Source organism: Serinus canaria, chromosome 5, assembly GCF_022539315.1.
Source record: "Serinus canaria isolate serCan28SL12 chromosome 5, serCan2020, whole genome shotgun sequence".
Taxonomy (NCBI): domain Eukaryota; kingdom Metazoa; phylum Chordata; class Aves; order Passeriformes; family Fringillidae; genus Serinus; species Serinus canaria.
In genome coordinates this window covers 33,884,556-33,911,773 of record NC_066319.1, presented here as the reverse complement: position 1 = coordinate 33,911,773, position 27,218 = coordinate 33,884,556, and the positions used below count along the sequence as shown (strand labels likewise).

Genomic DNA, 27,218 nt, shown 5'->3' with positions numbered 1-27,218 from the left:
GGTCCCTTTCTTCACTTTCAGCATAATGTGTTGAAACATCTCTGTTTTCTTAGACTGACAGCTAGATGATGGTGCACTATTATAATTAATGAGTCAAGAAACATTTTTCTCATCACAGTTGAGTGGTTTACCAAATGAAACATTCAAAAATTCTCTAAATGCTTAACCACCAATATAGCAAGTCATTGTTTAAAAAAATCCCCCAAAATATATATATACACGCATACATACATATATATGTGTATGGAATGAGGACATAACTGGAAAAAGCATGCATGCCTTGGGGAAAAAAATAAACCCTCTCTAAACATTACTTTTTGGTACATATTGGAACATTCTTCTTAGCTCTTTGTAGAATTTCAACAGTTAGAATCAGTATTTGTTTGTAACTGCAAAAATAATTTTTAGTGTTTTGTCTGTGATAGATGGTTGTGATGCACCCAAAAAGGAAACACAGAGGTAGGGATTTGAATAGGTTTCAACTCTTACTTGGTTTTATATTAAATATTTCTGCCTATCTCTCTGCACAGAAGTTTATTCTTTGCTCTGGTAGATAGCTTTTACCATGTGTACTAATTCAAACTTAGCCATCCAGTGAAGATTATTCTGGTATGCTGAATTGCAGAGGTCTCTTACTCTGGTCATCAGATACACTGGTCTGGTTTTTTTAGCACCTTCTGTATTCTGGCCCTGTGCCAATGCAATGTCCTTGACCTGCCTTTCAGATCGTGTATGCTTTTGTAAGGACAGCTCCTTGCTTATTAAGACACTCTAAATAATACTGGAAAATCCCCAAACATTAAATATTCTTTTAATTTCACTGTTCATTAGTTTGTTCCTATTCAAAAATTAAAATATTTTTGGCTGCAACCAGTTGTGCTTTACTAGCAACAGCTTCTTAACTTTTTCTTTGCAGATAATTCCATGCTTTCCAGTGTGTCAAATGTCTTTGATAGGTGGCCAGATTGTGGGTGGTCTGTGTACTGCCAGAGCAATATAAAAATGGCAAATCCCTGGTCAGATAAGCCCAAGTCTTTAACTGACTTGTAAGACCTGGTCATTTGCCACCCCAGAAGAGAAGCTCGTGGATGACAAGTTCACTCTTGCAAAGTCCCCTGGATCCCTTTATCCATTACAATAAAATACCCAACTGGCTGACCTTCCTGGTGGCTTTTTGTGAGTTGTTCGTTCAGAAGACTTTGTGAACTTCCTAGCAAGCATTCATTGCAAGTTTGAATGGATTTGATTTGGAAATGTTGACACAGTTTGGTTATGATCATCGCATTCCATTGTTGACTAATTGTACTTGGAGTCTCTGTATGAAAACAGATGATGTTTTTAGATTTGAAATGTGTTTTTAATGGAGTAGTACAGTTGCAGATACTAAAGATACTAACATTTGGCCAAATGTTGCTATTTCAGTTCTGAGTTACATTGTAGTTTTCATGATGGTTGACCCAGCTTTATGGCCAGGAAAATAGGAGTAATTTTGTCAGACCATTAGTTTAAAACCTGTAGTGTGTATCCTCACTTGAGCTGTTTGCTTCAAGCCATTTGTCAAGGATTATCAAAATTTACAAAGGGAAGTCCTGCTCTGAGAATGAGCAAAGGGGGTGTTAGAGGGAAATGTAGCGTACCCCTGTGTAAGAAAGCAGCAACCTTCTCCCTCCTTACCTCCTGCGCTACTCCCAAAACACACAATATGTTTCTTTTTATTAACTTTGATATTTTCAAACCTTTAGTGTATGGATATTTTTTTAATGTAATGTAAGTTTTCAGAAAGTTCTTAAAAGGGAAAAATTGTGATTTGTGTTCTTTCTAAGTTCTTAAATGAATGGTTTATGCTGTAACATCTTTTACAAAGAGAACTTTTCCTCCCATAGGGGTAAGGAGTATTTAAAATGTATTTAGGTTAATTGCAAATTAAAAAAAGAACAAAGTTTTAAATGGTCTAGTGGTCTGAATTAAAAAGAAAAAAGTTTTCCATATAGTTTTTATTTGGTCATTCCTGTCCTAATTTTATTAGTGTTGCAGTCTTTCATAGAATCCTGTGAGAATACTGGGATAGCCAAGACCTGAATTTCTAATTTGGAGAATTGTGTCAGACGTTTCCCTTCTGCTCTTAGTAAGTTTTTTTTGGGTTTGGTTGCTGTTTGTTAAGCCTACTTTCCTCAGGCAAATGAGGTTTATGAGACTGTGGTGTGCCCTTTCTGGTCCCTTCTGACCTGTTTGCTCACTTCAACCACCAGAAGAATTTTTTTAAGATATATTTAATTTTTTTTAAGATCTCCTGTGTTTTGTGAAAATTGGCAGCTGTTTGCCGGTTGAGAGAAAAAACCCTTAATGTGTTTCAGTGAAGCAAAGTCTTCAATGTTGACTTTCATGATCACTTTAGTATCTCCTAAGCATCTCAAATGCAAGTAAGATTTCTTGAGCCATATTCAGCTTCAGCATCCAGTGGTATTATTTTTGATGCTGATAAAATACTTTAGTATATATCCTCATGTTTATTAAGGAATAATTTTTTTGAGAATAAATTTTATCTGGACCTTCAAGCAAACTAAAATTAGAGAAGCAAAATTAAGATATTTCTTTTTGATTGTAAATATCTTGTTCCTGCACGATTTAAATAAAAATCACTTTAACGTCTATTGCATTTACTAATTTTAAATAGCAAAATCTTTGTAGCCAAATTCCTGCTTTGAGTATGTTATCACAGTAATCATTATTTGACTTAGGAACCATTCTTAGCCATAGGGTTGTTCATGCTTGTTCTGTATTTAGGTAATCTGTGTCCAGCTAACCCAGAAGTGCCACGTGTAGTTCTGGCTTTTACAATAGCTTTAATCAAGGATCCTGATTAAATATAGAAGATATTTCAGACACCATCTGATAAGTAATGTTGTATAGGCCTATAGTATTTGTAAGGCAGGTTCTATGAGTGGCTGTTTTTAATCTCTGTGCTTGAGGATTGCTTTTTGTAGTAAATATTGCTTATAACATAATATACCAAAAACATCCACACTTTGGTGTCTATAAACTAACTTGTTTGGATTTTAAGATTAAATCCTAGAGAAAATAGCAATAACATGCTTTATTAATTCAGTGATTTTTCTAGTCCTTTGTTAAATATCATTTGATGTGCATGTCTAGCATGTAGCCATTGTATACATCATAGAATATAATCTGCAAAAACCAAGAAAAATTTTAAAACCCCTGTTTCTCCTGGTTTATGTTAGCTGAAATATGTTCTCCCTTTTAGCCCTTCATTTTTATTTGGAATGCATTTCTATTAGAATTTCATATTTTTAGTCTTTCTGCATTTTAACCTCTAGAGGTTCTAAATAGATTTTAATCTATTTATAATATTGCATCTAACCTATATTTTTAAGCATTCTTTTCTCTTAATGATGCCAGAATAGAGATGCTGGTTTAAAGAAAATGCTTATGGAGTATATCATCGATGAAAGCATTTGTTAGAGGAAGATTTACCTATTGTGATATTGATAAAAGAAATAATATATTTCTGAAAAAAAGGACAGTTCCATTTCTCGGGGGTTGTGCGTGCTTCCCTGCTACAGCTGCAGAGATTTTGAATATGATCTTTCTTCCTCCACCATCCGACTTCTTTCTGCAGAGTCGTGCAGTGAAGTCATAATCCTGTGTTTCACATCCATCTGTTACCATAGAAATGATTGTAATAACCTAAATTTAGCATGATGTCTTTCCTGCAGGATCAAGCAGGAGGATTGAATGAGTTGTATGTGAGAGAATCTCTGTGAAAATCAGAATATGTTAGCAAAATCTAAATGCTTTGATAAATTTATATGACAAAAAATACATCTCCAGTAAAACACATTGTGCTGCTTGTAGGTTATTTAAGTCATCGTAAATGAAATCTGCCACATACCAGGCAAACTTAATGTCAGTAATTCTTTTTTATCCTGTCAGGAGCTAGTGCAGCGTACAACATTCACTGGAAGATACATATGAAAATCTGATTAAAAATTTTATTTTTTGACACTATTACCAGAATCTTTACTGAAGTCTGGATATATTAAAAAGCAAAGAACAGAGTTCAGAATTTACTATGAAAGTGAAAATTTATTTTCATGCTTAAAAATGCAAACCAAACTCCTAAAAAGTTATTTTCTAGAAATAGAGTAGAAATAAATTTTCACTTCTTATAAGAAACACAATTTCTCATTGTTTGTTGGAAGCAGTGAGTTCTTTATTTCATAACCTGAGTCCTGACTTATCACATTTAAATTTTTTGGTGCACAGATGCCTGTGCACAGAATTCTACCAATGTTACATATGTTTCTGTCTTCAAGAAAGATAAAAAGGGAACATAATATAAGTGTCTAGAAAAGCTGCATAAACAGACCTTTGAAATTAGGAAATATCAACACTACTGCCTTCATGCAATCATAAAGAAAAATGCATTGAATGGATGAACATGTACTGCTCTAAACACAGGATTCCAGCATCTTCACAGAAATAATGATCTTTGGTCATCTGATGATCACCTAGTCAGTGTATACTGTTTCATCACTTGCAAGCAAGCAGCTGCATGAATTACTGACTTCATGTAACTGCATGTCATTTTTGTGCTTGAAAGCAGGATTGTTAATCTCCTCTTGGTCCTCACGGAGTATTTGAGCTACAAACACTATTTGAATCACTCGTTAGGGTTGAAGCATTAATGTTATCATTTAATAGATAGAAAAATTAGGCTCAGAGGGATTCACATCAAAAGTATCTGATAATTTTCAGTGTGATGTCTGTGTTATTTGCAAAATATTTTTCTAAAAGTATTTTGTATTTAGTATCATGTAACATAAAATATATTCAAACCATAGCTTTCATTACGAGTTTTAAATGATGAATGCTAAACACTTATGTAAAATAGGTCTTAAGAAATCAAATCAGACACTCAAGTAACAGGGTCTTCCCTTTTTTCTTTCCTCAACTTCTGCCTCCCCACCCTTGAACATACTTTGACTGTTACTTTCCCTCTTTCCTGCTCTGTTTCAGAATAAAGAATACAATAAATGGTTTTTTTAAGAGAAACATTTTTGCAGTTTACTTTCTTAGGCGGTACATGGCTTTCAACTTTGTAACAAATCAGGGAAGATATTCTATCTAAAAGTGGTTTGCTGGTAAGTTTAATTCTGAGGAGTAGTGAGTCAGAAAATTGCATATAGGGCCAAAGAAATCTGGTTTGTGGGTTTTTTTATTTTTTTTTTATTTTTTTGCATGAACTAAGGAATCATGTTTTTGATTTTTAGATTATTTTAGAGACTTTTCATGCCTTGATCCATATCCCTGCAAAAAAAGTGGCTTCCGCAATATTTATGTCCTAAAGACTTGTTCCTCTTAGTGCTGATGGTGATGGTAATAACTTTGAGAGCCCTGCTCTAACATTCTATAAGCTCCTGGATAACCATCTGCCTTGATTTGAGTACCTAAAATTAAAGCTCTTGTTCTGTGGAAATGTTTTGGGATTTTTTTTTACTACTATGTCTTAAGTCTGACAATGTTTTTAAGAGGTAGAACAAAAAAACCCATCAGGATCTTTTATGCCTTCTTGATAGATAACTGGTTCTGCAGAGGGAATATTGAAATTTTCTTCATAATTGTTTTATTTCACTGAAAAACAGGAGATAGGCAAGTGTACAAACAAATAGTTGTTTTTTTGGATTAGAGACTGATGTACATGTTGGGAAAAACAGTAGTAGCTTTTTTCTTTATTTTGTTGACACTTGTACTGGATATTATTGTGTCAAGTCAGTTGTAAGACCATTATGTTGTCTTTTGGTGCTTTAGGACTGTAGCTCTTGCCTGTTTGAACCAAAACTGGTAAGGCTTGGTAAAATAAATTTTCCTTAGAATTAGACATCTTTTTCACTTCCCTATCAGAAACTGTCCTTGGAGTAAATGTCATGTAACTTCTAAAATTTCTTTTGTATTCCTTTACATCTTAATTTTTTAGAATTTATATGACTGTTTTTTATGGGCTAAGCAAGAGTTCAACGTAAATAAGTATGTGAAGGTGTAAAGCTATGGCAATTTGTATCATACTGCCCCTGATTAAATGGGTTAGGCAGTCTTCCTATTTTTAAATTAGGTGATAATACAATGTATTTGTGAAGTATTATATAGATGTATAGAACAAAGGAAGTATTGTATGGTTCCTGAACTTGTGTGAATGAGTGTTGGAGTTGGAATAACAACTGAACAGACAATTTGTCTTGACTTTCATTTAAAGAATTACTACAATAAAGATACATTTTTCATTATGTCGCAATGTTTTTTGAAAAACAATCCGTTAAATAAAGGTAAATATCTTTAATGTAAAAATTGTATTTTTCTGTAATAAAATAAAAAAAGATGTTATACTTGCTTTTGGATATTCTTTTTCATGTGAGTGCATGTGAGTGAAAATGTATCAGACTAGGTTTTTAATGTGTGAATGCAGTGTGATGGTGTTAACGTAATTAGAATGGATATTTGATTAAAATTTAAGTGACTATCAACAAAAGCGTTACATATTAGTATCAACTATAATTGCTTTCCTTCAATGGCTACAGCCATACTAAAGCACATTTTTCTAAATTTTATGGAGTTTGAAGTTCCTAGTCTGATATAATTTAGCTTTCAGCTGAAATTACTGAATGATGTTCAATAAGAAATCAGTTATAGAAGTGGGAATATAAGAGCAGCTAAGTATGTGGGTTGGGTTTCTGGTTTTTTTTCCCTTTTCTGCTAGACTTGCACAAGGGTTATTTCCTTTGACTCTACCTGCATTTGAGTATTTTTCACTTTTCAGGTAAGCTGTTATTTCTCTTCCTCTCACTTGAAACCCAGCTTTTTAGTAACATTTTAAAAACTCCTCATACTCTGTCATTGCATCACACAGGTAAGTTGCTTACCCCTTGAATAATTGAGATGGTGTCTTCTAAATATAGAATCCATGCATGGATTTGTTGTCACTCTGTGGTAGACGTGTCCTGCCTTTTTTTATGAAGTTTAAGAAAGCTAAATATTTAGTCAACTTAATTATCAGACTGTAACTGTTTCAGGGGATTATATTAATGGACTTGTATAGATGTTTGTATTTTTATGTAGTTTTATGTTTCAGGTTTGTACTCCACTGTAGCGTAAATTCACGTAAAAGTAAAATAGAAATTCAGTTTGTGAAAAAAAGTAATCTAATGTAGAACTTTTATGTTGCTACTTTCATATATTGGTAAGGTTAAGTGCAGCTATCAAATTAAGAGGTTGTGTAGATGCTGATTAATGGCTGAGAACATAATAATTCTTCACCATTACTGTTGTAGTGTGTTGGCTAGACACTTGCATCAGAAGGGTCAAATGGTATTCATCAATTGCTGGAAAGTATTCTCAACTCTTAATGACCAGGGTTTAAGCAGATTGAGCTGTTCTGTCCTGCTTTTAGAACTTTATATCATGGTGGAGTACGTTTGCATGTGAGTGATACAGCTTAGTGTAAAATGTACAACTCAGAAAACATCCTGGGGTTTTGGTTACTTGGTTATGTGCCTTGGGAAACCTGATTGCATTGGTCATAGTCCCATTTGGCCTTTGAGGGAATTTGTTCCATGGAGGGTGGAAAATGAACTAATTTGAGTGAGCATCTGGTCCAAGCCTTAAGTGAAACTGAGATGTGCCTAGATAGGTGGTTGGTTTAGGAGCTCAAGCACATCACTGAGTGTCTCAGGTTTCTCTGGATATGCTACTTCCATTTGTAGAATTTAAACAAAATAAATGGATTGAGGCTGAATAATGAGACAATCTTACTAGTGCTTCATGGGAATTTTCAGAGCCTTCTTGCTCCTTCTAGCACAGGTTATAAAGAAACACATAAGGTTTTAATTCAAGTAATTACAACATCATTTGAGAGTCTCCTCAACATCAGTTGAGGAGGTGATAAAATAAGACTTAATCTCATAATTTCAAACCCCTAAAATGAATTAAAAAGGAAGAAATAATCTTGTAGGGTTTAGGTCTTGTGTATGAGGGGAGTCCAAATGTATCTTACCTATGTAAGGAAACCTAGATATTACTCCAAAAACTGTGTTTTCAGAAATGGATAAGATGAATTGAAAATAATCTGTACTGGTCTTCAGTAGAAAGTCAGTTTGATTTAATTGTGGTGACAGATTTGTATCTGTGTTACATCTTCAGGGAAAAGTCATGCAAAGGACAGTCATCAACAGAGGGGAAGTCAAAGGAAAAATCACTGTCTGCCTAAATAGGAGGCTCTCTTATCTAATGCTTAATTTTAAACACAGATTGGTTTTGTTGTTTGGTTTGGTGATTTGTTTGTTGGTTTTTTTTTTTCTTTCACATTTGGAGCTTCTAAAAGTGGATATTGAATAAATCAAACTCTTACACAGAATTATGTTCTGAACATAGTGGTTATGTTCAGAGCTTTTACTCTCCCTGAATGTTATGACAAGCTCTGTATATCAACTCAGTGAGGATGTTTACATGTAACTTAATATACTACATAATATCCTAGCAACTGGAAATGCTGCCTGTATGTGTTAAAAGCAAGTGTAGCTAGTTACGCAGCTAGATTTATATCTGGCACAGCCTGTGTGCTAGATTTTAACCACTAGCAGCATGTTTGATTTACAGGTTAGAAATGACACTGACACTAAATAATTTTATCTCCTTTGTTTTCTCTTAGGTTATACTTTTTAGAATGGACTAGAATGGGAAAGCAACTCTTTTCTGGGTGGCCAAAAGTCAGAATGTTGCTTCAGTTTTTTTGCAAGTTCTTTTATGTTCCTGTTTTAAAATTATTTAACAAAGAACTTTCTATATACCTATTATAAGTCTTAGCACAATCAAACAGTATATAAAAATACTGAAAATCTATTCTAAGTTATCAGCCTTAACTTTTCTCATTTTTATTTTGTCTATATGTATGGTCTTTTCATGTTTAGAACTTTGGTGACTTTAATCACCTTTATGTAGTGTAATAAAACACTTAAGATAATCTCTTCATTTTATGTATCTTGGCCTCCCTCCTTGCATTGCCACTAATGCAGGAGAAGAGAAGGCATGCTATACAGTAATTTGATTTTAGGCACAGTGAGCCCTAAATTATAATGAAAATGTAAGGAATTGCCCTAAAAAGTATTTGTATTTATAGTGGAAATGTTGGGGTTTGGTGGGGTTTTTTTTTTGTGGTTTTTTGTTTGCTTTGGATTTTTTTTTGTGGTTTTTTTTGTTTGTTTTGTTTTTTGGGGTTTTGTTGTTGTTTTCTTTTTGGTTTGGTTTGGGGTTCCCCCCCCCCCCCCAAAACATTTATGGTAGTCAATCACTGGATAATTTTCTAGCATGACAACAAAACATTTTCATTTTTTTTCTGTCACAGCCAAGCTATCCCATTGGCAGGTTTTTTACACTGGATTTCTACATTCATATGTTGATGAGAGCGGAGTTTTTAAAGTATTTCACAGATATAAGGAATGTCTTGTAGATATGTGATGTTTTTCTTTGATTATTAACCCTCAATCCTACAATTATGAAATATGTTGTGAGTAATGGTGCCATACAAAGATTGCATTGATAAGTCATCTCCCACCCTCAGTTGTTTTACGTATATATGGCGGGTCAGTATAACACAAAGTCAATAAATGTTTGTTGCATAGAAGGCAGTTAAGTGTAGAAGCTCTTAACATTCTTTAGGTATTTCTTGAGCATGAGAACTACCTGCTTCAAGTTATGATGGTCTTTTATGTTTTGTCCTCACTATTGCAAGGCCTCCTTAATTTTAAATCTGATTTGTGAGAGTCCAGTTTGGGCATCTGACTCCAACTCTGTTGCAAGGTCATTTGCCTCTAACGTGACCTCTGTTAGGTCCTTTGCCTCCTAAAAATCGAAATTCTTTTCTGCACAGTGATCAGAAAAAGCTTTGGTTGGTTTGTTGGTATTTTTTGGGATCAGCTTTTAAAGTATGCAATTTATTTTGCTAATTGGAGGCTTCAACAGAATCAGTATAGTCTGATACTTACCTTGCACAAGGTGGATTCAGAGCACAAGTCTTAAAGCCTGTGCAGAGTCTCAAGATGAGATCCTTGAATTCTCAAGATGAGATCCTTAAGTTAAAGCAATTTTTCTGTTAATCTGGGCTTTCTTTTTCTTTCACAAAACTTGAATCTTAGCAGATACAAGTTTAAGTTATTTTGCAGAATCTCAGAAGATGACAGCAGAAAGGCTCTTGTCTTGCTTACCACTGCCTGCAACTGAGCCTAGAAGCAACTAAGACCACCCGACTTTATTTGATTATAGACATAAATATTTGGTCACTAGAATTTTAAATATGGGTTTGGTTTTTTGCATTTTGAACTGTCATTTTGGTTTTAGTTCATTTTTGGTGAACTAAGTCAGCAGAACAATTTCCCAGGTAAAATAAGTGAGTATCAAGTATTTCTAGTCCTACAGCCAAAGATGTACTTCTGGATTCAGTGTCATTTTTACAAACAGCCTTTTCCTGTTGCTGTTTCTCATAGCTCAGGATTGTATCTGAGACTATCTGAACCAGTTGTGTTTTGGTTCTAGATGCTTCATGGTCATGCATTGAGTTTAACTCTTTGGCAAAGATAGGCTTGACAAGTGCTTCGTTGTATGACTAGTTTTGAAATTACATGAAAGTTACATATATTTAAAAGTTGTGGAAAAGAACTGGGGTTTTGAGAAATTTTATCTGGTAGATATTAAGTGTTCTCTATGGACACTGAAAAACTTCATCAAGCTTCCTCTTCCCTACACATCTTTTCTTACTGTGCTGGTGTGTGCCCTATAAAAGAAATGGTTTTGTGCCTGTTTAGTAGGAAGTCAGTATGTTTTGTCATATGGGACAGTAAAGTGTTGTATGTCCCTTTTACTGTTCTGCTGTGTACTTCTGTGTCTTGTACTCCTGTAGTGAAAACAATTTTTCTGCAAGTGAATAATTTGAAAACCCTGCAGAATTGTTACAGGTATTCAATGAGTTATGGAGTGTTATTTCATTGCTTACTACCTGAAATGGAAATACATTTTAAAAAGGAGCCTCAAACAATTCCAGAGTTGCAGTCATAATTGGATGCATTCTTTACCCCACTCCTCCCCATCTGTCAGATTTGCAAACAAGGTGTACTATGTTATCTACCAAATAACAGATATGGACATATCATATGTTTAATGTAGGTAAATATTTTGTCATATGAAGGAGGTCAAAAATGGGTAGCTGAAAGCATTTCAGTGTTGTGATAATAACCAGTAAGAAGCGTTCTTCTCTATTTCTATGTAGTAGTACTAAAAATCTTTCTTTTAGTCTAGTCTTCAGTGCAGTTTCTCCTGTCTGTGACTGACTGAACATTTGCAGTCATTAACATCTTTGGATCTCAGATACAACAATTTAAAAATATGTTGCAAGTAATGGTGCCATGTAAAGATTGTACTGATAATCTTTTCATCGCTCTTCTTTCTGAAAAAACATACATGGGAGATATATATTCTTCTAAAAATAGTCTAGTAGAATTTCAGTGTTTCAATATGTTATGACTTTCTAGAGAAGTCTCTGAGTTTCTTGCCTTTCTTAACAGAACACGATTGATGGGTGAGTGATCAGACATTTGGTGGTGAACTAGCTTATTTGCATATACAAATAGAAATGCTGTCAGGTATCTTAAACAATGTGATATATATCACACCATGTGGTTTCCAAGCAAATGAAGATTTCTGTATAAAACTACAAATTTGAGAAGCAGAGGAAAGAATATGAAAACAGAACATTTTCTGTAACATGTGGAATTAAAAGTTGTTTTGTCTGCTTTAGGATGAAACTATACCACATCATGAAGTATGCTTCTATTTCTTTGGCAAAGTCTTGGGAGAATTTTTCTTAGGTTTGGGTTGTATAGAAATGAATTGCACAGCCTTTCTTTTTGAAATTCTTTATTTAAAAAATTAAAACTTAGCACTGAAAAGGTAAAGATAATATTTTCACTGAACTGATATTTAGAAATGGTAATTTTTAGTTTGTTTTATTTAGGTAACATTTTTCAAGTTTACTTCACCAATTTGCTTACCCTCTTCTTCAGTTTCAATTCTATGTACTTCTAAGTGAATATTCTATAATATTCTCTTTGCCTACTCCCCAAGCTAAATTAATAAGGAGATGCAACATTAAAAAACACAGACATTAAGTTTTTTACTTCACAGAGAATTTGAGGTTGGAAGGGACCTGTGAAGGTCATCTTGTCTGATGCCACCCTGTTCCAGAGGAGCCACCTAGACTCAGCTGGCCAGGACTGTGATACTTGGGTCCAAGAATGAGGAGCAACCTGGAATTCTTAAGGTGTTGCTGAAAATAGTCTAGGAGGGTAATTCAGTCAGTTTTTAGCTAGTTATCTATCAGTTAGCAAAAGCTGAGTATCTTTGGAAATCTAATAATTAATCTCTATGTTGTAAAGTTCTCTGTCTTTGATTTAAAACTCACTATTTGCTCAGTTGAAATGTTGGTTGCATTTTGCTTTACATACCAAGTAGAATTAAGATGGATGATCATCTCATTCTTAAATATTTTGGTTTTATGGTTAGTAATTTGTTCTGTTTTGTTGGGGACTTAGGAGTTGTGCTTTTTTTCCTTTCCAAGTTGAAAGACTTCCACAAATTTTAGAAACTCTTCCATGCAGTGTAACCTTTTTTCTGCTAACACACGAGGTTTTACTTGATAAACAAAAAGTTGCACAGTGTATTGTGCATTAGTTTTGCAGCCTCTAATTTACATTATTGTTACCTAGCTGCTGGCATTACCTTGACAGATATTGGAAAAGGAAGTGAAAAAATATTATGCCTGTTCTGGAGCTCACTTGGCATGTTGAAAAATTAGTGGCATTTTAGTATCCCTGTTGTTGAACTTGGGAAAAGTTGGATTTGCACATTACTCATATACCTACCTGCTTTTCACTATTGTTCAGGGACAACACTGAGGGCCTTTTTAACTTTTAAATGTTTTAAATTTGTACTTGTACTTGATATAACATAATATATGTGTTTTATTGAGCAGTGCAGTATTTTCTTTAAATTTTTTCCTGTACTTTTTGTGCTTTTAACAGGAGCTGTTAATATAGCAACTACTGTGTTACATAGCAAAATATGTATCTATTTTTATAAATATTACAGATCTTAAACACTGTTTAAAAATCTGTCCAAGCTTAAGTAAATTCTTTTTATGACACAACAGAATTTGGCCAGTTTTGAGTAGATGAAATATTGATGGACTTCCTGAGCAAACTGTCATTACATAACAAGTTTATTGAATCTTTTTACTTCTGCATACAGAAGCACTTTTGTTGCTTTGATGCCAGTAGCTGAGCAGGCACAGAATGATAAATATTCTGACTTTGCTGTTTGGAATTATTCACTTGTATTTTTATTTGATTTCATATTTTTATTACAGGGCCTCCTATCTAAGCCAAATTTGACTGATGAAATCTTTGACTTGTATAACACTGATAAGTTCCAGCTAAGATTCCAGGTGTAAGACAGCATGTCCAGCAGGACTTCTACAGGTGTCATCTCCAAATTCCACTGACAGTTTTCCATGGATGTTTTGAAGTCCTGGTTACTTAACATACAGAGATACTAGTGATGAGGTAGCAGTGCTTTGCTTTTTTATTAACCTTGTGTTTGCCACCATCAAAGGACTTACACTACTGACTACATCGTGATGGGGGAGTTTTTATGAGCCTGTTGCAGGCTCCCAACCTTAGTTCCAGTTGGTGTTGCTAGCATATGTACAAGATTAACAATTAAAATATCATTTCATTAGATAAAAATGGAATAGAATAGGTGAATACAGTCTTCATTTTTTTTTTAAATTTTAAATTAAATTTATTTTTTTCTTAAAATTTTTGTATAAGTTATAATGCCCAGAGTTATGATTCTAATTTTCTTTGTCATCATGCAAAGCATTTTTTACCTATAATTAGTATATATTTAGGGAACAAAACATAAAAACTGAAAGGTCACACCTGCTGACAAATTTGTCCAACTCCATATTTTAAAGCACCGCAGCAAAATCTTTTTGATAAGTAATGCTAGAGTGCTAAGGACCCCGTGATCCAGTGGACACTGCTGTTTTATATTTTTCAGGAGCACAGTGGAGCTGAGGTGATCCTGCCAACTTCTACATTTTCTGGGACCATGAAAGACCTGGCAACCCTGCCTTTTCACATTGCCATATTTTTAGTTCCTTTCTGTAAACTATTCATCAAATCCTAAAATTAGAGAATAATTTGTAAGACACTTTTAAGGAGTTAAGCTCCATAGCACTTTAGGCACTGAGAGTTTTTATTTGCTATTGAACTTGCATCAGTTGCACATTTTTTTAATATTTGAATATGAGCAGGGAAGTGTAAAGACTCAAGATTAAAAAAATCAGTTAATTAATATAATTCCCTTTCAAAAGAACCCTTCACATACCAAAAATAATGTATTTTTCTGTAAAAACAATGGCCTGAAGTTGTAAATAAATATTGAAGTTATTTTATATCTTATGCATTTGATGTTAATTTTGCTTAAATACTTACCACAGATAAGTTCCATTTTAAAAACCTTCTATCATTTTTTAACATATGCTCTAGCTTACCTTGTTTGTAGGGTTCATGCAATTGAATTTTTCGTGCTTTTTATCTGATATTTTTGGTTTCATTAAGATAACTGCTTTTACACAACTGCATTTATAACCCATCCTTGTTTGACTAATGAAAACCTTACATGTGCTTTTAGTAGGAGCCAGATTCTTACATTTGTAGTACTATTATCTTGCACTGAGTATGCACTTCAGCATCAATAAAGCAATGACAGCTCTAATGTTGATGTTTGGGATTTTATTAGGTAATTATGGTCATTATGTCGCTAATAAGATAAAAAAATACTCAAACATAAAGCCTTACATAATGTGTTGGGATTTTTTTTTTTCCAGATAATATGACTTGTATGTGGGAATAAATATGACTAAGAGCAAGAGTCTCTCCCCTCATACTCTCCCCACACCCCATGTTCAAAATCTTGAAATCTGTCTCCTAGTGAGAGGAGACAGTGGATTGACACCCTGATTTTATGGAAGCAATGTAGGATAGAGGATAGTCATGGTATTTTATTGATGACTTCAAGAAATATGTTGCAAGTCAGAAGATGTCCATTGTATATGAAAAGTCACTTGAATGATATCTTGTACCTATTGGTTTGTCTTTGTTGCTAGGTTTGACACTGCACAGGGTGCAAGATCATTGGATTCATCTATTTAGGTGCCATATTAATTAAATATCTTCTGTATAAGCAGCATGGAAAATGCTTATATGAAAACAATGAGAAAAGATCATCATGCATTTGCTGGGAATTTTAGTTTGATTTCACAGAGGACTGTTATGTATATTTGTGTAGTTTCAAGCAGTAGCGTGCTGTGTTTAGAGTTTTACACTTTGAATAATTATTGAAAATATACCTTTTCCTTTACACTTATCCAACTCTTTCCAGTAAGCAGCCTTTCATAATGTTCTTTTTAGATACAGGTGCATGTGCTTTGTCTTGCATTCTCTTTCATGTACACAAAGATGCACACAGTTTGGATTTAGAGTTGGATTTAATATATTGATCAGATATGACCATAGCTTTCATTTGATACATAAATCTTTCTGTTGTAGTGGCTCATTTTATGAACTTATGTTAATATTTTTTCCACAAATAGTCAATAATTTTTCAACACTATAAACATTAGCATATAATGACACATTTAGCAATGACAGACTCCAATAAAAAGGTAAAATATTTGTTTTACCTCTTTTCCCATTTTTAAATGATACACAGACATAGGAGGACCATGAATCTTTAAACTATCACATGAAGTTTTCTTACACATTTGCTTTGTATTTTGGGGTAAAATATGCAAATTTAGTATGTACAAAAGCACAGGTTAGTGCAATTTTCATTCCCAATAGATAGCTTGTACTGCTCTGTAGATACACCTCTAAAAGAGGTCTTCAGTAATTAAAAAACCTAGGATCTTATTGGTTCATACTTTCAAGATAATTGATAATCTTGCTTGGCAATGAGGACAGAACTATTGCATCAGTTTCCATTCTGAAAATTAATTTACAAAACCAAGATGATGCAGGACAAGTCATGATACTAAAAGTAATTTTTTAGTTAAATCATGCATCCAAACTGTACTCTGAACAGTATTCAGCAGAATGAATTGTATCCAATCCAGTCTAGCAACTAAATGGTCCAAAGCCCTCTTACTGTCTGCATAGTAACAGATCACTTCAAAAATTAGGTTAAAAGTTTGAATCCTCTGAGGAAGGTGCTATATGCTTATTTATAAATTGAATGGACTATAGGTACAAAGCTATTTGAAGAAACTTGCTGTTGAATCCCACTGGAGACTTTCAGAAACTAATTCACAGATTAAAACAGGAAAATAATTTGTTTCCTTTAGAGGTCGAGAATTAAATACAAAAGTTGTTCTAGCAATATTAATATTGTATTAATACCCATTGTTGATTAGATGCTACTGTTTTGTGAGATGGCTGGAGGAAAATGTAGAAAATCAAAGCATAAAGACAGTGATGAAATCTTCCTACAGCTAAGGTCGCTCTGACAGTGGTGCTGCTTTTTCATAGATCAGGATAGCTATAAAAGACCTGTGCAAGATCATTTCTAATATCTCTGCAGGAAGAGGAAGATACATTAGTGATGATTTTGTAGAGTAGCTCTCTTCTGCATTCCCTCCCCACACACTGCCCCTTGTCCGTCTGTCCTTCTGAAGCGATCTGTGTTTTCTGTGCAGATTCTGAAGTGGTGACAGGGGTTGTAACAGGTCCTGCCTTCTTTGGCTGACTCATTCTGCTTTTGTCTCTTAAATCTTTGGTATGTTGAAGGTACACTTCACTTTGCCTTGTCCAGTCATAATTTCTGAGAAATAATTTTGATTTGATAGCAATATGTTAATGATCTCTGTTTGGAAGCTCTGTGATTAGCTAGTGCAGTAAAGCCATGTTAAAATGTATGTTAATACTAAAGGCCTTAATATTAAATGCATTTATCTCATTTTTGGAAAATGATTGAAACAATAAATGCTAGCATTTTTGTCTAGACATATCACTCCATCTTATCTTTCCACCTTTGGCCTTTCAGGGAAAATATTTGATTTAGATGTTTAAATCATCACATATTTTGAGCTAAATTGCTTCACTGACTGGCTCTAATATTTACAGAAATGAAAATGTGAGTTGGAATAAGCTTATTTTAATATAACATGGTAGTCTGATAATAAATAGGATTTCTGTCTCTTAATTTTAAAATTTTATCTATGTTTATCTGGGCTAAACCATGAAACTTGTGCTTGATCCATTTCCTGTAAGTTCTCTTGTACTATCTAGAATAATTTTTACCCAGTAGTTGTTACTGTTGCCTTGGATCTTGCTGCAGTCATTTAATCCCATATAAAAACAATCTGAAATTATCACCTGAGGCTATCAAAAACAGCCTAAATACCTTCTGCTTCTGGAGTAACTAAGGAAGTAATGTAGATTTATTTGTTTTAAAATGAACTATCTTAAGTTTTTAAATACTAAAATATTGTGATATGTGACATTTGCATTTTGTTTTTTACTATCTTAACTTCTTTCAGGACTTACAGCTCTTTTCTGTTGAGTTATTATGGACTATTTACTCAACTCATGAAAGGAAAAAAAGCCAAACAAGCAAATAAAACTAAGTTTTGCTGCATTTCTTTTAATCCAAATATGTCTATACAAGTCAAGTCTGGTTTATTTTAGCTTTGAGCCTGTGATGTGTAGTTAGGAAGAGTGAATTGTGTGGGAATTTTTTCAGGAGCCTTTATTTTGTCTGCCACACTTGGACGAATGCTTGACACTTGTGGGGAGAAAGGTACTACTAGAGAGATGTGCAGCTTAAAACCATTTCAAAAGGGTTGGGTACCAGGCCAGTGGCCTTCAGTTTGGCTCTTTATAAGGTGTAAAGTCAGGTTAGAGAGCTGTGTCATCAGGATAAATGCCTCTAGCTACTTGCATTTGTTAAAAGATAGGCTTCTGCATTTCCTAGTGAAAAGAATCTCTTGGTACCTAGATTTAGTAAATTGCAGTAACAAGTACGATGGGTTTAAGTGTGTGAAATGCTCTGTGAGTGTGTGGTGTGAATTTAGAGGTGCAAGCAGGAGCTTTGAGAATTTTATATTTGTTTTTAAGTCTTCCCACATGCAAATGTTCCTGTCCTTTAACTGGGGTGTCCATGCATGCGTCACTTGCACAAAGTTTGCATTTAATTTGTTAAAACTAGTGACTCCTTGTATAGAACAGAGGATGTCTTTTCTCCAGTGAAGCTTCATTATCTCAAAAAAAATGAAATTCTTTAATTTTCTTGTTTTGGAAGAAAGACAGTGTTTGTATTTCACAGTGTGGAACATTGGGTATGTGGTGCACTGGGTAGAGCCACATAGCAACAATTATTAAAAAAACTTTCACAGTACAATTAACTTCTGCTTGTCTTTAGTCTAAATGAGAAATATTTCCAATATGATTTCATATGAATGTTTTTTCCTTCTGAACTATCAGTAGGTGTGATAAAGCTCGTCTGCAGTACGCTTTCCTCTTTCAAAGTGTTTATATGTTGCTTTTTTATGTATTGCAGAAAGAGAAGGTCTGGCATGATTTCAAGCTGTGTTACAAAAAGTTATGTTAAAAAAAAGGCCACTTTCAATGATATCTGTCTAGCAATTGAAAAAGGTTTTTTTGAAGCACTTGTGTGGGGACTTTTATAAGCACTTTTGTACCTTGGGAGTATGTCAATTAATACAATATCTGTGTCTTCAAAATCATGTGTAATTAAATTTTAATTTTCTTCTTGACTTAAAAATTAGTTCAGTGTTGCAAAACAAAATCTGTTTTACAGGTATATTTTTTTTCTGAGAAACTGATTTTTTTTAAATTCAAAATCAGCAATTATTGTTGCTAACAAATGAAAAGGCTCCTTCAAAATGCTTTGTTTTTATTTCTGGAATTAAATATTGACAAGGTTGTCCTTCAGAGGGTTGTAATAGAGTACTTAATGATCGACTCTAGTTTTCTTTAATAACCTCTGTGAAAAGGTAATTATCTTAGGTATAATCATTGGCTGATACACTTAGCAGTCCATCTCTGAGTCATTCTTTACAATTACTCACTCTTTGTAACCTAGAGATGTAAAGAACTCCATGCTTTTCTTGACAAGTATTGTTAATGGTTAAAGATATTCTAAATTTTTCCATTCTACATAATGGGATAATGCCCTTGAATCTAGACAGGAATGACATCTTGTGGGTTGTGTGAGCATTCAGTCTCAAATAAGCAATTGGTGGTTTGGTACTTGAGCTTTACCATGGCTGTTCAAGTCAATAACAAGCAGTTGGATATTGTACAAGGGTACCGAATTATAATAATTGGAAAGTTATTTAAATGCCACATAAACCTATTAAGATATGAGTAGTTTTCAGTTGCAAGGAAGAATTTTAGATAACATTAAATAATATGTGATAATTAAATCTTCACAGCATTTGAAATATGAACCACTTCAGCTTGAACTCCAACATGATCAGTTTTATCTACTAATGACAGACTGATGAATCAAATGTACAATGTAATGGAATATTGAATTTAGTTTTAGTCAACGGAATTTGGCCTTGTTTTGTGACTAATAGAAATAATAGAAGATCAAGAACTCTCAAAGCTTTCAGCTATATTGTCATGTATGTGCAGTGTAGTTATAGAATAAAAAAAAAAGCAAAATCAGAGGTAAACTATGGAGTTCTAGCTCTGATTTGTTAAATTTTTATAGATATCTTTTAATCTTAGTTGTGAATTTAAGAGGGATGAAGTACTTCACACGTACTTTGACAGATAGTTTCTTTCACAGACAGTACTGTTGGTGCATCAGAGGAAGACTGTGCCATTGAGCCCTGACTTACACAAGGATTTCCTTATGAAGTCTCAAAGGTCTTACTCTTACCACCCTGACAATTTGTATCTCAGACTGGATTTGGGGCTAGGCAGCAACTCTACTCTATAGTGGGCAGCTTCTCTATTTACTTTATGGTTGCACCTGCTTCAGTTAGGCTTGGGTTTATTATCTGACTTTGTTATGTACTGTGCATATACTTTCTCTCTCTGAAATACATTACTGAGTGTAGTCTTGTTCTGTGCCAAAGCAGGAGATGAAAGCTTTGTGGTCTAACAATGAATAGAGGTATTAAATATTGCAAAGTTGTCTCTTGTGTAAACATATGATAGCTACGTTACAGATGCACATTGGTTCTTGATTTTGTTATTGGAATACTTTTCTAAACTGAAATATAATTCCTTCTTATTGTGAAAAGCATCTGTTATATGACTAGCATGTTGCAGTAGAACTAAAAAGCAACGTTTGTTTTAGTTTCAGTCTCCAGCTGAATGTCTCATTTGCCAGTGTTTAGAATGTATTTCTGTGGAGGAGAATAAGGGTGTTAGTGTTTGCTTCCTCCCAGATTTTCAGTATATAGTCTAGTGATAAAAAATGTAAAAATATATAATCACTAGTATTTCCAACTCAATGCAGAAAACTGACAAGCAGTGTAGGAGTAAAAGGGAAATTGCTGTGAATATATCTTTAAAAACACATTTCTGCAATACTATTATAAATCTAGTTCTGTATTGTGCCTTGTTTTAATTAGGATCCCTTCTTACATGGGGTGATAAAATAAAACTGCCTTTTAAATAAATTATTGCCAAGTCATAGGCTTTTTTTCAAAGGTGGATTGCAAATAAGCATGCTGGTAATGCATCTTGGATTCTGGAAGAATAGGTTAGTTGTTTTTTGTTTTTCGTGGAACTTTTTGCTTTCAAAACACAGCAGGTGTTTGAAGATTCCCTTCTACTGTACAAGTTTCTGCTTTTGACCAAAGATAACTGAATTGTCTAATTCAGTTTTACTTATTTGTACAATACAAATGATTTAATTTTGTAATGAAAGATAATTGTCCAAGACAATTTAGTTTAAAAGGTTTACTGTACTGCCTTTCCAAGAGCATATGAAGTTGCACACATACGGGTGTGTTTGTATATATAAAAGTAGGAATTTCTGTGCAAGATTTGGAATGCTTTTACACTTGCATCATTGTAATTTACATTGGTATTCACAAAGTGAATCATTTTCTATATGGTTACATTTTGGTTGTGGGGAAATGAAGTGCTGCAAATAACTTTACAATAGATTTTCTCTCTTTTTTCTGTTCACATGTGTAAGAGCTGTCAGACTGAATAATTTGTACTCTATGTGGGCCTTGTCTTCTATAAATTGTTGTCTTCTGTTTCAGTTTTATTAGCTGAGAAACAGGAAATAGTGCACAACTCTTCTTCTTTATTACTGAAGTACAAACCAAACAGAAAAAAAATGAGCATGATTAGAAAATGCTTGAAATACACTTGTTTTTGTACTTCTTGAACTGCATTTCCTATTAAAAATTAGGTGAATGCACTTGAACTGCATGACTGTGAATATTTGCATTCTATTAATTACCTAATTTCAATTAATCAGTCTCACTCTCAGGAAGAAAACTTTGGATATGAAGTCATTAATGCGATGTTGATGTTAAGGAATTCAAATAAAATATGGCTTCAGGAATACCAAAGTATAGTCAGTTGTGTTTTGGTAGGTTACTTTACCTAGGGTTATGATTTTGAGAATGATCATTTAACACTGCTCTAACAAAACAGCAGTTACACACAGCATCATGCTGCTTTCTTCTAATTCTTGATCTGATTCTTCCTTCCATTCTTCATGTTCAGTGTATGTTCTTAAGGAATGAGCAGTGCATGTTCATGTCCCCTGTCTGATAATTTTTCTAGGTGGACCAGAATCTTAGAGTGAATTTTAGAATTAAACAAAGCAGCCCACGTTGTTTAAATCCTCAGTAGAGATATTGACTCTTCCTAGAGGCAGGGCTTCTTAAAATGTGCACCTGTGAAGGTGGCCTAACATATAGGATGGATTGCTGTTGGGTTTTTTTGTTTGAAATATTTTTTTAAATGTTTAAAAGCCTCTTGCTCCCCTTTACACTGAATACCATATACTAGAGTACAAACAACCCTGAATTCTTTCTTAAAATAAAAATTTAAGTAGTGAAATAATAAAAGGAACTATAGCCTGCATATCTCTTCTACTCAATTTTACATAAATATTTCCAAACAGCTGAGCAGCCCTCTATTTCAAAGTGTCTGATGCCAGTTAAAAAAATAGAGATATGTTCATTTCTGCAAGACCATGTTTAGTGTATAAAAATTGAATCATATGACCTCTTTTAAATATTTTTAAATTTGATGTGTGCTGTGATATATTATGATGTGAAAGTATATTATAAATACAGTGTGCATAATCAAAAAGCACATTCACTCTTTTGTGTAACAGTAGGAAATATGAAAATATACCAAAATTACTAGGTAATATAATAATTTTGATTATATTTATCTTTTTCTATGTATCCTTTATAAGATGAAAGAAATAGGTTACTTTAATTTTTTAATGCATAAAATTAATTTTATTAAAAGCTAAGACCATCAATACAATTTCTTTTTGTATCGATGTGTAGAGGAGAAGTTTCAGGGAAGAAGTTGAAAATAATTGTATTATTACCGTAGAATATATAAATGTATTATTTTTATGGCATTCTAACTGGTTCATTGGAGCAACAGATGTAATTTCTCTACAGAGATATTTTTCCTGTTGTCTGCTAGATCGCATTAATTGTATTTGGAATAAAAAAAATGAGTACCCAGATGTTTTAATTCCTCTTTGCCAAATGGATAAGCTGTGGTACAGTGGTGCTTATATGTTAAAATGCATGCACTGAAAGATTTGCATTCCTTGATACTTTCATCTTAAATTTACATCCACATCAATGTTGAAGAAAATGTGAGAAAAATGGTGCAACCACAGATACTTACAGCTATCTTTCCTGACTCTCATAAATTAATTAATCCAAACTATTCTATGAATTTGGATCTCAAACCAGTTAAAATATGTTTATGTTTTCTTAAAAGTACTTGTATTACATCTATAATGAGTAACCATTTCTGATATAGTACATCAATTTCATGCATGTAGTGAAATACTTGACCCTGGGTAGTGTGCCATAGACATCCATCTTCATCAACTTCACCTGCATTTTAGAATATATTCTGAATTTTCTAGAGAAGAAGTCTAGATAAGAGCATTTTGGCATTAATCTAGACTACTACATGTTTTCAGTGTGTTGACAGAAGAACTAAGATGAAGGGTGAGGAAAATTATGGAACTTATGATCTTAGCAAATTTTTTTTTAACTGAACATAGAGAAGGCCCTGGGCATAATACCGAGCTGTTACCATATACCTTAAATGCATATATTTTATATCTACTCATACCTAACCTAATCTACCACGTATGTATCATCATACCTAAAATGAAAATGTGCATGCTGTTTTCTATTTTGAGAAGGTCTTTTTCTTGTCAACACTTTTGTTGTCCAAAAGCTGATCCTGGAAGAAATTTCCAGCCTTAGAATTTGATCCATTCCTGTAAATACAGCAATCTATATGTTTTCATTTTACCTACAGGCTTTACTAAAAATATATATAACAGTCACAGAATTTTACCTGTTTTCTTGATATAAAAATTATTATTTTTCTGAATATTTTCCTTATCTCATGACTAGCTCAATTTGTCTTACTTTCAATTTTTTTTTTTTTTTTTCCTAATAGCTGGGCAGTTTTCATCTCTTGCAATGTTTTGAAATTTGAAGAAGAATCTAATGAAGTTACTGATTGCGTATTTGAAAAGATTTACAGAATCAAAATATATGCACAAATATATGTGTAAAATATTTGTGATCCAAATTGAATCCCTTTTGAAAAACATTATTTGCTGCTTTTTAATCCTCAAACTATTTGGATTTGTTTAGACTCTAAAATGAAGTCTGTGCTTTCATTTGTAAGTCTAGTTGGAACATAACTAGTACTGAGAAGAAAAATCCTGTTGTAACACTATAGCTCTTAAAATTTTCTCCTTAAAGATTTGAATGTTCATGTAGTAATCAATAAGTATACACTGCTTTTCTTCATTAACCAAAAGACTTAGCTTTGAAACAATAAAATTTCTGTATTTTGCTTTTCTGCAAAATTTTATTACCATTGTTTTGAACAACCACTTTATTTTTCTGTGCCCATATATTACAAAACTGAACTAAAATCAAAAGCACTTGAACCAAATCAAAGGTTCCAAAGCACGTAGTTAAAGGTCTATGAGCTTTATAGTATAAATATTCTTTAGGATATGTTTAGTTTTTAATTGTTACATAAGAATCAAGATCATAGATACAAAAGTAAAAGTTGTTCTTTTTTCTATTTCCTAGATTTGTCAAGGATATATTGTAGGACTTCTACTATTAAAGGACCATTTTCCATTGTGAAATTGAATTTTACCTTGAGGTCCACCCATGGCAGCTCTGTTTTAATTTCTCCTAATTTCCTTTGGTATAAATCTTCTATATCACTTAATTTTAGTGGATGAACAATTATTAAGATGAAAAAAATCAGATGCCTTTGGCAGCATTTATCTAAATCAAGAATGCATTGGACATTAAAGAAGTGTTCATTTATCTCTAGCCAAGGATATTAAAAACAAAGGTGGCTTTTTTTTTCCTAACAACTGAACACAGCATTAGAGTTTTTCTGGTATTCACTAGTTTTCAAAATGAGCTGCAAAGTGTATTAGTCCATACAGCCCTAAAAAACCTTAGCTCTTCTAGAATTGAGGGAACTAGTTCAAATCAGATATGCTTGTTAAGGAAAAGCCAGCATATGGCGTCTCATAGTCATTACATAGGCAAAAAAAAAGCAGATACTTCAGTTTCAGAAATCTGCAGAGCAGTGACATGGCATTCCATTCAATTTTTTACCAGATATCACAGACTGGAAATGTGAGCTTTGGCTGATACTGCTGGGAAGGAGAGTGCGTCAGGCAGCTGTAATTCCCATCCTGTAAAGGTACTGATACTTAAAGTCTCTGTAGTCCAAATTGGTACACAGCAATACTCAAATGTTGAATTTGGACCTTAGATATATTTTTCAAATTTCTGCCAACTCTTCTTAGGTGTTCTGTGGATACATTTGCAGTTTTTTGCTCTTTAGGTAAGAGTGAGGAGAACCTTTTCCTTACTCTGGAGTTGTTTGCAGGTTGCTTCCTAAAACACTGTCTGTGGAATGCAGTTCTAGTGTTTTCATAGTGGTTCACTAGAAAAATAGGTTTCTGAAGTCAATGGCATCCAATTGTTTTAAACCAGGCCAAAATTTTGTTACATGGACTTGCAAGTTTGGTTGCTCTAAAATCAAGTTTTGGTGCATTTTTAGTCTCATTGAATCTTAAAAAAAAAATAAATAAAAATGCTGGTTTTAGTGTGATCCTTAAAAGTGTGGTGTTTTTGAAAAGTGTTTCAGCGCAGGGTGAGCTGCAGACAGTTGTTCCAGTGCATATCTTACCAGCATCAGGTTTGTCTGCAGTACATAAACTAAATTCACTTGTTGAATAAGATTTTTTTTTTTTTGTGGTATGTCCTTAAGGAATCATAAAGCCTAGAGAGTAACTGACATTAACGTGACACCATGTACTGTAAAACCCATTCCGTTTTATATATTTTCAGGGAGTATGGAGTGGCACAGGAAGGAAATGCCATATCGCTGGAAAGTTGCTCTAATTCAGCACAGGATTCTTGTGAGAAATTACTTCTAATATTACATCATCCTATTCTGTTTTTCACAGTTTACAGTCTAATTTCTTCATTTTTTTATGCCACTTTTGTTCATATCAGTAACCACATTAAAATACATTTAGCAGATTAAATAGGTTTTCATGAGTGTTAGTGCACATCTGATAGAGTGATAGTTTAGTACTATAGATTTTACCATCTTACATTATATGAAGGCTTATGGGTTTGTTAATAAAATTATTTTTCCTTTTTAGTAAGGCCTGCTATTTTATGATGCTACATTTCAATGGCTAACATGAGATTCAACAATTAAAAATAAGTCTCAGCTGCTTTCACTCTAACAAATATTTCTGACGATAATATAGGCAGCACATTAGATGGGGGAAAAATCAGTGAAAAAAAAAAAAAAACAGGAACAAAAAAAGGGAAGAAAAAAGGCAATTGGCTTTTTATTTTAATTGGCTATAATTATTATCTATAACAAGATTTTAAAATTTTGATTTTCTTTTGCTTGAGTTTGCTACCTTTCTACAACTTATGACTGCTTTCCAAACGCTGCAGCTTGAAGGAAAGTACTTTTCTTTTTTCTCTACTTTATAATGTCAAAGAGCCCAAAAAATTTTTTTTTAATTTTATTTCGATGGGTATTGACAAAGGTCAGGACCGACACTAAGAAAATTCATATTTTCAGATATAATAGCAATCTCATTCTTTAAAACTATCCAAAGTGTGAAAAATTATTGATATTAGATTTTCATCATATATTTATAAAAAATATGTATGTAAAAAAAATATTAACTTTTAATTAGGGAGCTGTTTTATACTCCTGGTTTTGGGGGTTTTTTAAGGTAGTTAGCATTTGTAGATAATTCATTAATTAAGAAGAGCACGAAGAGCTATGGCCAGCTTTATAAACTTCTGTTGAACTCTCTGCCAAATCATAAATGCAATGTCAGATGGAAGATATCAGTGCATTTTTTTTCTTGTATCTGTAATCCCCAGAAAAAGCATATTTTGTGTTTGGCAAGCATAAGCCTGTATTTTTTTCTGCATTTTTAATGCATTTGTACAAAGTAATCCCATATACCCATATATGGGTATATGCTATATACCAATATGAGTTAGTTGTGTCTTCCTTTTCTTTGAAACTCATTCATTCCAGATTTTGTTCTATTAGTTAGTGATTTCCTCTTGTATGACTCTACTATTTTGCTCCCTTTACCTGTTCTTCCTGAACTACATACGTACACAATTTTTTCACACTCATTTCAATTACTGAGTACGGCTCTGTAGTCATGATCAACTACAAGAAACTGTTGTCCATTTGTGACTTTGTCTTCATATATCTCATTATTTGGTA

At 33.3% G+C, this 27,218-nt stretch overlaps 1 protein-coding gene across 4 annotated transcripts in view; it reads left to right on the top strand.

Moving 5' to 3' along the window:
• The window catches only part of NOVA1 (NOVA alternative splicing regulator 1), a 141,625-nt gene that overhangs the window by 29,367 nt on the left and 85,040 nt on the right, over window positions 1-27,218 (top strand). The window contains exons 2-3 of one of the 4 annotated variants that reach the window (XM_050975262.1): window positions 25,055-25,139; window positions 25,793-25,863. The exons of 2 other annotated variants lie outside the window; for them this stretch is intronic. The gene's annotated coding sequence lies outside the window, so the exon portion shown is untranslated. The remainder of the gene's footprint in view (window positions 1-25,054; window positions 25,140-25,792; window positions 25,864-27,218) is intronic. One more of the 4 variants, XM_030240490.2, reaches the window with a different exon arrangement.